This window comes from Tachypleus tridentatus, chromosome 6 (assembly GCF_004210375.1).
Source record: "Tachypleus tridentatus isolate NWPU-2018 chromosome 6, ASM421037v1, whole genome shotgun sequence".
Taxonomy (NCBI): domain Eukaryota; kingdom Metazoa; phylum Arthropoda; class Merostomata; order Xiphosura; family Limulidae; genus Tachypleus; species Tachypleus tridentatus.
The window spans coordinates 124,502,693-124,512,949 of NC_134830.1; the positions used below are offsets into that span (position 1 = coordinate 124,502,693).

The 10,257-nt window shown below is 37.0% G+C and overlaps 1 long non-coding RNA gene across 1 annotated transcript; it reads right to left on the minus strand.

Moving 5' to 3' along the window:
• Positions 1-5,182: 5,182 nt before the first annotated feature.
• Positions 5,183-9,452, minus strand: LOC143253566 (uncharacterized). Its single transcript, XR_013029700.1, has 2 exons — positions 8,886-9,452; positions 5,183-8,023 (listed from the first exon to the last, which is right to left on the minus strand). It is a non-coding gene; the product is annotated as an uncharacterized LOC143253566 (long non-coding RNA).
• Positions 9,453-10,257: the final 805 nt, after the last annotated feature.

Sequence of the window (10,257 nt, forward strand, 5' to 3'; positions counted from 1 at the left end):
CAGGAGCAAATAAGGTTCATGAGACTATGTATAAGCTCTGAACTGGGGGAAGTCCAGAAAGCCCCACTGCAGAACCGAAATCCTTGATAATAAATGGGGTCCAGCATCTTTAAGACCGAGGTCCTGGCAGAGCCACAGATCAGTGATCCATAGTCGAGCACAATATATCTTTAGCACAGAACATTGATCTGCTCCCCAAGTGGTGGAAGAGAAGATGTTCAGTGCTCTTGTACATTTGACCTGTAGCTGCTTGATATGTGGTATAAAGGTCAGCTTACGTTCAAAGATAAGCCCCAAGAACTTTGTCTCAGGAACTACAGATAGCACATCTTCATCAATATGGAGTTCAGGATCAGGGTGAATACCCCATTAGTGGCAAAAGTGCATGCAAATGGTTTTAGAGAGAGAGAAGTTAAAGCCATTTGCTGTGGTCCACTTCAGTAAACAATTGAGAGCAGTCTGGATTCTCTGGGTATGAGATGAGCTACTTCCTGGTCATCAGAGAGCAAGATTGAGAGGGTAACAGAATTATAATGCCCACTGACCTTTTGAATCTTGTCCCATATGGCTTTGGAACTAGTGGTAGAAGATATGCTGGTTGTGAACTTAATCCAAGATTCCTTCTGGCTATATTGTCTTACCCACCGAGCACGTGCACAGGCATGCTGGAAAGTGATGTGGTGCAAGAGTGTGGAATACCTATGAAAAGTATCCCAGGCCCATTTTTGAGCCTTCCATGTCATGTGGCAGGCAGGATTTTCACCATGGACGAAAATATTGAGGAAAACATGTTTTAGGAATACACTGAGCAGCTGCTTGTATAATACAGTCAGTTACTGCTGCCACACAGTTGTCTATTGATGGCAGGATCAAGTTCTGTGAGAGTAGTGAAAGAGGGCCAGTTTGCTTGATCCAGCTTCCACCAGGGAAAGAGGGTCAAATGGCATTGACCACAACCAGTCTCTCTCAAAATTATAAGAAAATGATCACTGCCTCTGGATTATTGTCCACCCTCCATAAAAAATGGGAGAATAGTGAAGGGGAGCAAACTGAGAGATCAATAGCAGTAAAAAACTAAGTATATGAAAATAAGTAGAAGAACTGCTATTGAAAAGAGAAAGTTTGTGATCAGAGGGCATACTCTCTACAGAGTGACCCCTTCCATAAATATCAGCACTTCCCCAGAGGTGATGATATCCAATTAAAGTCCCCCAGGATTAAAAAGGGAGATGGCAACTGTTCAATGAGAGCATCGAGGTCTGATTGATCACAGGTCTTTCCAGACAACAGAACAAACAGTGATGGTATGATCCAAGGAAACACAGATGGCTACAGCCTCCACTGGTTTGTCAAGTGGCAAAAACAAAGTGGGCACATGCTAATCAACCAACAGTGCCACTCCTCCATCACACAGCTTGTCATTTCTGTGCAAAGAAAACTGCTGGAAGGTGACTGTACTGGTAGGGTTCAGAAATGTTTCCTGTAAAGAGAAACATACAGGATGGTAGGAAGCAATCAGTGTTTTTATGTCATCCGGATCAGAACATAAACCTCGACAGTTCCATTGTATCAAGGTGGCCATTTTTATTTATGTGTAGGCAAATTGGGTGGAGAACCCTCCTGTTTATGACCATGTCTTTTTTTGAGGAAGGTCTATTGACTTCCATGAATCCTGCTCTGGGTCGATTGAGTAGATCTTTGCTGTTGGAAGAGGATTCCAACAATGGAGGACATGAACAAATGATCATTTTGCATCTTGGGGTGCGAGAAGATGTACCGGAGGAAATTTCCATACCCAGAACCAAAGGAAGTGGACCTTGGGATTTGCTGGAATGTATGCTAGGGACAGAGGTGGGTGTTGAAGTTGATTCATCAACTTTTTAACCATGGAGTTCAAAAGACTTTTCATTTGGTTTGAGAACGATTTTTTTGGAGGCACAGAGAGATCCGTCTGCAGACCTACTGTAATAGTGGAATGAAGTACAGCAGCGTACGTCCAAGATGAAGTGGTGGGCAGCAACTTTCAAGCCTCAGGATAAATAATGTTTTGAATTGTTTTCAAATGCTGCACCTCTTTTTCTTCCAACTGTTTAGGGCAAGAACTAAAGTAGGATGGGTGAGAGCCATTGCCAAACAAGGGCACTGCAGCAACACCAGGGTTTTGTGAGCACTATACCCAAACACCACCATCAGATACAATGTCACAACACCTGTTGAGAACATTCAATACTGGTACTTAGTTGATCCTAGCCCAAGTGGACCATCCAATTGACCCACAGGGGGCCACTCCAAGGCCAACCGTCTACAGGAATTCAAGGCCAAAGTGGTGTTAGGGTTGGACCCCTCACCCACCAGGATCCTCTCCTCCCCTTCACAGGTCACCACACACGGCAAACACGTGGGTGGATGTTTAGATCCCAGAAGAAGTAAACTGTAAGAACAGAACCTTCCCTGGGAGGTCCCATCACCACATACAGGAATCCATACCGAGGGGTATATTACTGTAAACCATGTCATCTTGTCACAATTTTATATATTACTGTAAACCAATGTACCTTGTCACAATTTTATATATTGCTGTAAACCATGTTATCCTGTTACAATTTTATATACACCCTTGTGCAAATTAATTGAAACAAAAGGTCATTTTACAATATTTTCAGCATGGCAGCCAGTGTAGGTTCGCTGGACCTGCTGATTTCCTTTAATAGTCATTTTTTCACACACTTGACGTAATTAGCTGTGTTTTGCAGTACAATTGATTTATTTTTGGGATGTATGATAAAATTTTGAGAAATATTACATCAATCGAAATTGCGTTAGAAGGGAAAGGAGACAAATCAAAAAACAACTTCTTACCAACTCAATGAAGAAAAAACATTATCAATAGGGTCTGAAATACAAAATCTGGATGCAAGAACAATGGAGGAAGGTGTTATTCAGTAAAGAGACTCATTTCTTCATACAGGGTCAAAGAAGTCTGCATGTTTGCAGATCTCCAGGTGAGAAACTTCGAGAATCTCACATCAATCAATTCATAAAACATCCCTTGAAGAAGATGTTTTGGGGCTTTTTCAGCTACTATGGCATAGGAGGCTTACATATCGCAGAAGGTACGATGCGAGGACCACAGTACATTGAAGTTTTGCAGAGAAGAGTCATTCCAGAATTCAAAAAGACTTCCAGATGGATCTGGCATTTATCAGCAAGATCTGGCTTCATGCCACACATTGAAACTTATGAAGAATTTTATGACTACAATGCAAATAAAGGTACTGGACTGACCTGGAAACTCTCCAGACATAAATCCTATTGAAAATCTTTGGGCGATTTGTAAAGAAAGACTTCGAGGAAAAGACTGTACTACGAAAGATAAGCTAATTAAGGTAATAATTGAGGTATGGTACCACAATCCAATAATTAGTAAAGATTGCAATCAACTTGTGGACTCGATGCCAAAGCGGATTAATGATCTTCTTAAAAATAAACGCAGTCATGTCATGTATTAATTTGTGAGTAATTTTTGGATTCTCAGAAATAAAATGCAAAAAATTGAAAAAAAATCATAATTTTCTGTCTTGTTTCAATTAATTTGCACAAGGGTGCATTACTGTGAACCATATTATCCTGACATATATTTTAAAATTTCACTGTAAACCAGGTTTTATTGTTGCAGTTTCAAATACTACCATGAACCATGTTTTCCTGTTGCAATTTCAGATATCACTGCAAACCATGGTTTGCTGTTGCAGTTTCAAATATTACTGTAACCTATGTTATCCTTCTACATTTTAGATATCACTGTAAATCATGCTATTCTATCACAGTTTCAAATATTACTGTGAAACATGCTATCATGCTACAGTGTCAAACTGTCTGTTGAATGTTAGGATCCCGGAAAGAGCATTGAATTGCCAAATCATGCACTAAGAGATCCACCAGCGGGTGGATGGCACAGTTAACACTGGAATTTCTGGAAACAACCAACTGATGATCCAGTTAATGCAAAATGAAGCATGCAGTTTAGACTAAGGAATGCACCATTGTAATCTATGGCACTTGTAGGGCCAGTTATGTGCACAGAAAAGTTTACTGCACCATTGTAATTGACCAAAAAGTAGTGGTTCTCATCTTGTTTAACAAGTGATGGCCCCCAGAGCTTTAAGGTATGAGATTCTCTAGATGTGCTTGTTACAAAGTATTAAGGACATCAATGTGCTACATGAATTTGTGCTAAAATTTAATAGGGTTTTTCTGTCAGAAATGTTAAGTGCAGTTATCAACACTGTATAGTGTATTCCAGCCAAAGAAAGAGCTGACTTCAATTAAGAAATGTTGGTTCTTCTCTACAGGGTATAGCCCTGGATATTACTGGTACAGTCCCACAGACACAAAAGGATCACCTTGTACACTCATGGTCACTGACTGCTTCAGAAGTTTGTTAAGGTTTATCCATTATTGATATATCTGCACATTCTGTGGTTGATATTCATTGCTTCATTGATCCCGTATGGATCAGGGGACTAAACAACTAAACTTGTTAACTTCACTAAAACAGGCTGTGATGAACACTCTATATCCTAATGGTATGCTGCATAAATAAATAAAAAAAAAAGCCAACAGGTTGTTCTCTGAATATGCTAAAAGTTAACAGCTAGGAAAGGCTGCTACATGACAGAAGAGGTGCTAAAATAGAATAGTGAAAAAATGCATGTATCAAAATGGAGAATGGGTTTGCCTTTCACATGTGCTAATACAGGGCTAGATTAAGAGAAACTGATGCCCTAAGCACATCCCAACAATGGTGACCCCCTCAGCCCCTCCACTGCTTAATTAACAAGACATTAAGACTCAATAAGTGCTAAAAGTGAAATAAAAGTTTGAAAATTTATAACCCTTCAGTTTTCTTCCAGGTCAGACCCCACAACTGTATTAAATAAAAACTTTATTTTATTTATCTAACAGATTGGGCATGGATCAAACTCAAACAATGACTGAAGCTTTTATTTAGAAATGACAAGATAAATCAGTTATTTGATTGATGATAATTAAAAAGAATTATTTTTATTATATTTGTTTTCAATCTGAACTAACAATTCTCATTTTGATGTTAACAAATTCACAGTGATGTTAAAAATTCTCACTGAGGCTTTTATTTAGAAATGACAAGATAAATCAGTTATTTGATTGATGATAATTAAAAAGAATTATTTTTATTATATTTGTTTTCAATCTGAATTAACAATTCTCATTTTGATGTTAACAAATTCACAGTGATGTTAAAAATTCTCACTCTGATGTTAACAAAAATGACAAATTTACTCAAAACCATTTTATTCAAAAAATTCTCACTTTGAACATAAAACCCTGTAAGGAAATTATTTATTATACCTTAATACTTATTTAAATTTTAAAACGTTTTATTCTAGATTTTTTAATTGGAAAGTCTTTGATCAAGTCCTCAAAACTAATTTGGTGTAACAAATCTGCTTCTATACTTAGCAGAGACAAGGCATCCACCCTGTCTTGTCACAGTTATTCTTTTGGGATTTTTTAATATGCCCAAGTTGAGAAAATGAACATTCAGCTGTGAAATTTGTGACCACTAATGTTAAAAATACACAATGCAATGTCTACATTTGGAAACACACACTCAGTTTTGTCTTCGAAAATTATTTTTATAAACTTCATCATGACTGAATCTAGTTTTTACAATTTTTGTAGCACTGAATTTATTGTGCACAAGAGTGAAACTGCTGAAGCTTGGTAGAGAGATTAATGTCCAAGTCATCTGAGTAAGCATCAATTAGCTTTCTGGAACACAGATTACCTTTCAGTTTCAACAGATGAAGTGACATCATTTGGCACATCACTTAGGAAAGAAAATCTGTTTGTTATTTCTTTGTACACCTCTCCTCTTCTCGTCAACAACTGTGTAGAAGGTGGTGATACGAAATTTATTTCTGACATTTAGATCTACATCTTGTGCATTTCCATCACTGAGTACATTCTTTCTGACATGTTTGTGAGTTTGAGCTGTATTGTAATCAACATCTGGTGGTATTTCCTTTGCAACTGCTTAAAATCTTTCAAAGTTTTCCCTTAAAGTGCATAGTTAGTCAGCTAATGACCCATACAGATCTGTACAGGTTTTCAAGTTAACATCTTCATTCTGCAGAACTTGACTTGCTTTATGAAACTTTTCCAAAATCTCATCCCACGTGATCAACATAAAAACAAATTACAGCTCGTGCATCTTATTTGTAATATTGTTTACTTCTCTTCTAACGTCTCCCTTTTGTAACAGGTCTTCAACTAGACATTCTTAAGATTCCAAAATCTTAGAAAAAAGACTTCAAAACTACTGTTATTGCCATAGCATGTGCCTCCCATCTGGTATCAGAGAAGGATTTTAACACACTTTCATTTCCAAGACAAGCTTTAAGAATTTTCCACTGGCTGGATGAGGTTGAAAAAAAAGGTATGGAACAAATACACTGTAGAGAAACAACTAATGCCACTTGACAGCAGTCAACAGCACTTCACCCTACCAGATTTAGTGAATGAGTTGCACAGAGCACATATATGGCAAACTTATTTTCTTCTAAATTCTTTTGCTGCATCCCCTTATGACACCCAGACATGTTAACAGTATTGTTGTAAGACTGACCGCTACATTTGAAAAATTAAGTTTACAAACTTCATGTAAGTACTGCAATACCTGGTTTGCCATTTCCTTGCTGGTGTGGTTTTTCAGTTCCAGAAAGGTTAAAAAGCATTCAATAAACTATCCATCTTTTAAGTATCGAAGTACAACACTTAACTGATCGATATGTGATAGATCTAGCATCGAGTCAACTGACAAGCTAAAATAACCAGAAGAATTTACTTCATCAACAACGAATGTGTGGACCTTCTGAACTATTGGTTCAACGAGTTCTTCAAAGGTGGTTTTGGACAAGTAAGAAGGATTTCCATATTTCGATATGTGCTATACTAAAAATGGATCAAACGGACTTATGAGCTCAAGCAGCCCTAAACAATTCCCATTCTGCAGTGAACCAAAGTTTTCATCTCTTCCTCAAAAAGCAAGGCCACATTCAGCTAACGTACAAACAACAGCTATTACATGCTCCAAGACATGCTGATTGCACTCGTCATTAATTTGTTTTTCCAACTCTTGTCGCAAGCCTAAACCTTGTCTGTGAGTTAAATATGTTAGCATAGAGTCTCGGTGAGTAGTGCTTCTTTCATGTTGATCAATTACAATAGTATTTTGCCAGTCACTGAACCCTTCTCTTTCAACAAAATGTGAGGAAGCTTTAGGGGCAAAACGTTTACAAATAAAGCAGTTAACTGACCCTGTTGTTGGTAAATACAACAACCACTCCCTTTGGAATTGCTCAAAATTGACTGTTACCCCAGAGAAAAATTTTTGAGAACAGTATCTCATTGGTTTGCCACTACTGAAAGTCTAGCCAGATTTGCCATATGGCCCATTGTGGTGTTGACAGTCAGTGGATCCACAAGCAATCCAATAAGCCATATTCATCAGCAGAGAAATCAAGTCACAATCACGGATCTTTTGTAGACTGAAGCATTTTACTATAGTCCAGTAGATTTTTATTTTCAGACTATCTTGTACAACAACTTGCATCAACATTAACACAAGAGATATCAGGAGAACTTACAGGCAAAATGAGATCAGTTGCGAGACTTGTGCCAGTTGAGCCAGCCTGTGACACCTTAATGTTATCATGATGTTCTGACCTTCAAGTGGAGAAAGTGGTACTTGTAGATGTGGAGCTTGGTTCAATTTCAATCTTGTCAGAATCAGATGCAGTACAAGTGACTTTTGATGGCAAAGATGGGTTTTGATTTGGAAGATCATGTTGTGTAAGTTGAGTGAAAAAATTAGTCAGCTTTCCAGTCTTGGCCATTAAATCCAAAGCCTTTTGTTGGTTCGTTTTTGCCAGTTTTCTCTTTTGTGCACCACTTAATTGAACACATTTCATCTTGCAGTCTGAAAAATACAAAAATAAAAATAAAAACACAAAAGAATATGAATCATATATAGTTACAATGATTAGAAAAGCACTGAAATTCATAAAGATAAACATAGGAACAACAGTCAAACATACTCAACTCTTGGTCTACATTTAGACAAAGATTGTCAGAAAGTTATCCTAAGACCTAACCACATCCATCAGCACATAAGCATAAATACCTTTACTGAGTTGCTGCATTCTGATTGGTTGAAAAGCATTTGAGACTGACTTCAATCAATTTTAGGTTATTTACAGTTATTGCAAAAGTTTCATTAAGGTTGTAGCTGTGTTAGCTGTATGCAAGAAGCAATGTCAATAGTAATATACAAATCCATTCTGAGCCAAAGAGTATTCCAAAATAATTTGTAATCAACAACACATACTGTAGTAGCCTGTATGCACAGTGATCATTCTGTACTGGTACACATACATAACATAAACAATTATAAACTGCACTGCACATTTCACTATTAAATACTGGGTTAGGCCTAAGCTAAAGTACCTTAAACCTTATCAAATATCTGAAGAATGAGTTGTAAACTCAACTTTAGGGACTTCAGATGAGCCAACAAACAATACATCAACAAAATAGGATTACGTCTGAAACTTCTTCTGGATTCGAAGGCAAATTAAAAACAACGGCCTTAAATTGGGAATAGTCCACTTCTTTATTCCACGTTACAGTAGCGTTTCCACCGTACTTACACTAAACTACTTACAGTATTTAGACTTAACGTTACTGTCACTCAGTTCTCAGATAACAACACTAACGTTAGGCCTAATGCTAATACATTATAACTGAGGCCGCTAACGTTAAGTCTAGTACTCAATACTAACCTTGTTCTTATGAATTTGTTCAATTCACGCTCTTTTTCAAACAATCCTAAATTGATTTTGTTGATCTGTCAGTTCTTTAGAATATCTTTGTACTACCACGGTGCCAGAGTACTGCACTACTGCTACACGTAACAACGTTAAAAATAATGTTGTCGTACCTGTCGAAGATTTACGCAATTTGACCTAAAAAGACTTCTCCGATCAGTCAATTGTTTTCCTAGCTTTTCAGAAATGTAATAGAACACATACTGATCTGAATTTATAGTCGCAAAATAGTCGAATTACACCTAGAAGTTGTACTCGTTGTCTCTTCTGTTTCTATTTTGGATTTTTCGTTCGTCTCATAAGAAAATATCACCAGAGAACAGGGTTGGGTCATTATGACGTCAGGATAGGATCAAGGAAGAAGGGAAGAGAATGTAACTGTGATCTCCATTTTTTGTACTGAAAGTAGCATATCTTACAAAAAAATTTTTGGCTATTTATAAATGGGGATTAAAACAACAGTGGTCGGTCTTAAAATTTCAGCTTCAGATCTGTTTATATTATTACATAATCACAAGGGAATACATACATACCCAAATACTCTTATAGGTCACATGTAATCTATGAACGGTGGCATCGCTACAGTGGTATTCCTTTCAAGATTTTTTCTTGTACTCACACACAAAGTAGTTTTTTGTTGTTTTTTTACAGCAAATTATTCGAAGCGAAAAAATTACGGCTCAGTAAAAGCTTCAATGAGAAACACTTATAAAAATATTACAAAACACACATGAATAATGCAATACTAACGCAAATAAAACTAAAACAAACGAGACAATAACCCAAACATAACGTACGAAAACAGAAGCCGAAAAAACATAAAACTCGCCACGTCTCTGTACACAAGTCTCGTTTGACTTGTGTTTCCATGATATTACACTCTTGTTTTTCTGTAGATGTGACTGAATAAAGCATTAAAAAGTAAAACAAAACAGTTCCACTGTCTATAATTTCTTATAAATAGCCACAACAGAAGGAAAGATTGAGAAAAATATTTCATCTTCAAGGTCAGACATCATAACATACGATCATTTTTACCTGAAGTTTTAATAATATTTTGTACTGCTCTTTGCAGTAATCTTTCGCAAATCAATGACTTCTTACTTCAAATATAGTTTAGTAGTTTCTCGAAACTTTAGTCACTCACCGAGCCAAAGAAAACGTTTTTTTAACAATGCAGAGTAAAGTCAAACACGACAGATAAAAACAATTACAAAAAAAATCGACTAAAGTTGAGTGTGGCAGTGAAAGAGTTAAGGGGATAACAGCAAGGTGAAAAACTCTGTAGCGCCCCCTTCCCTTGGTGCCCAAAGCACATGCTTATTTT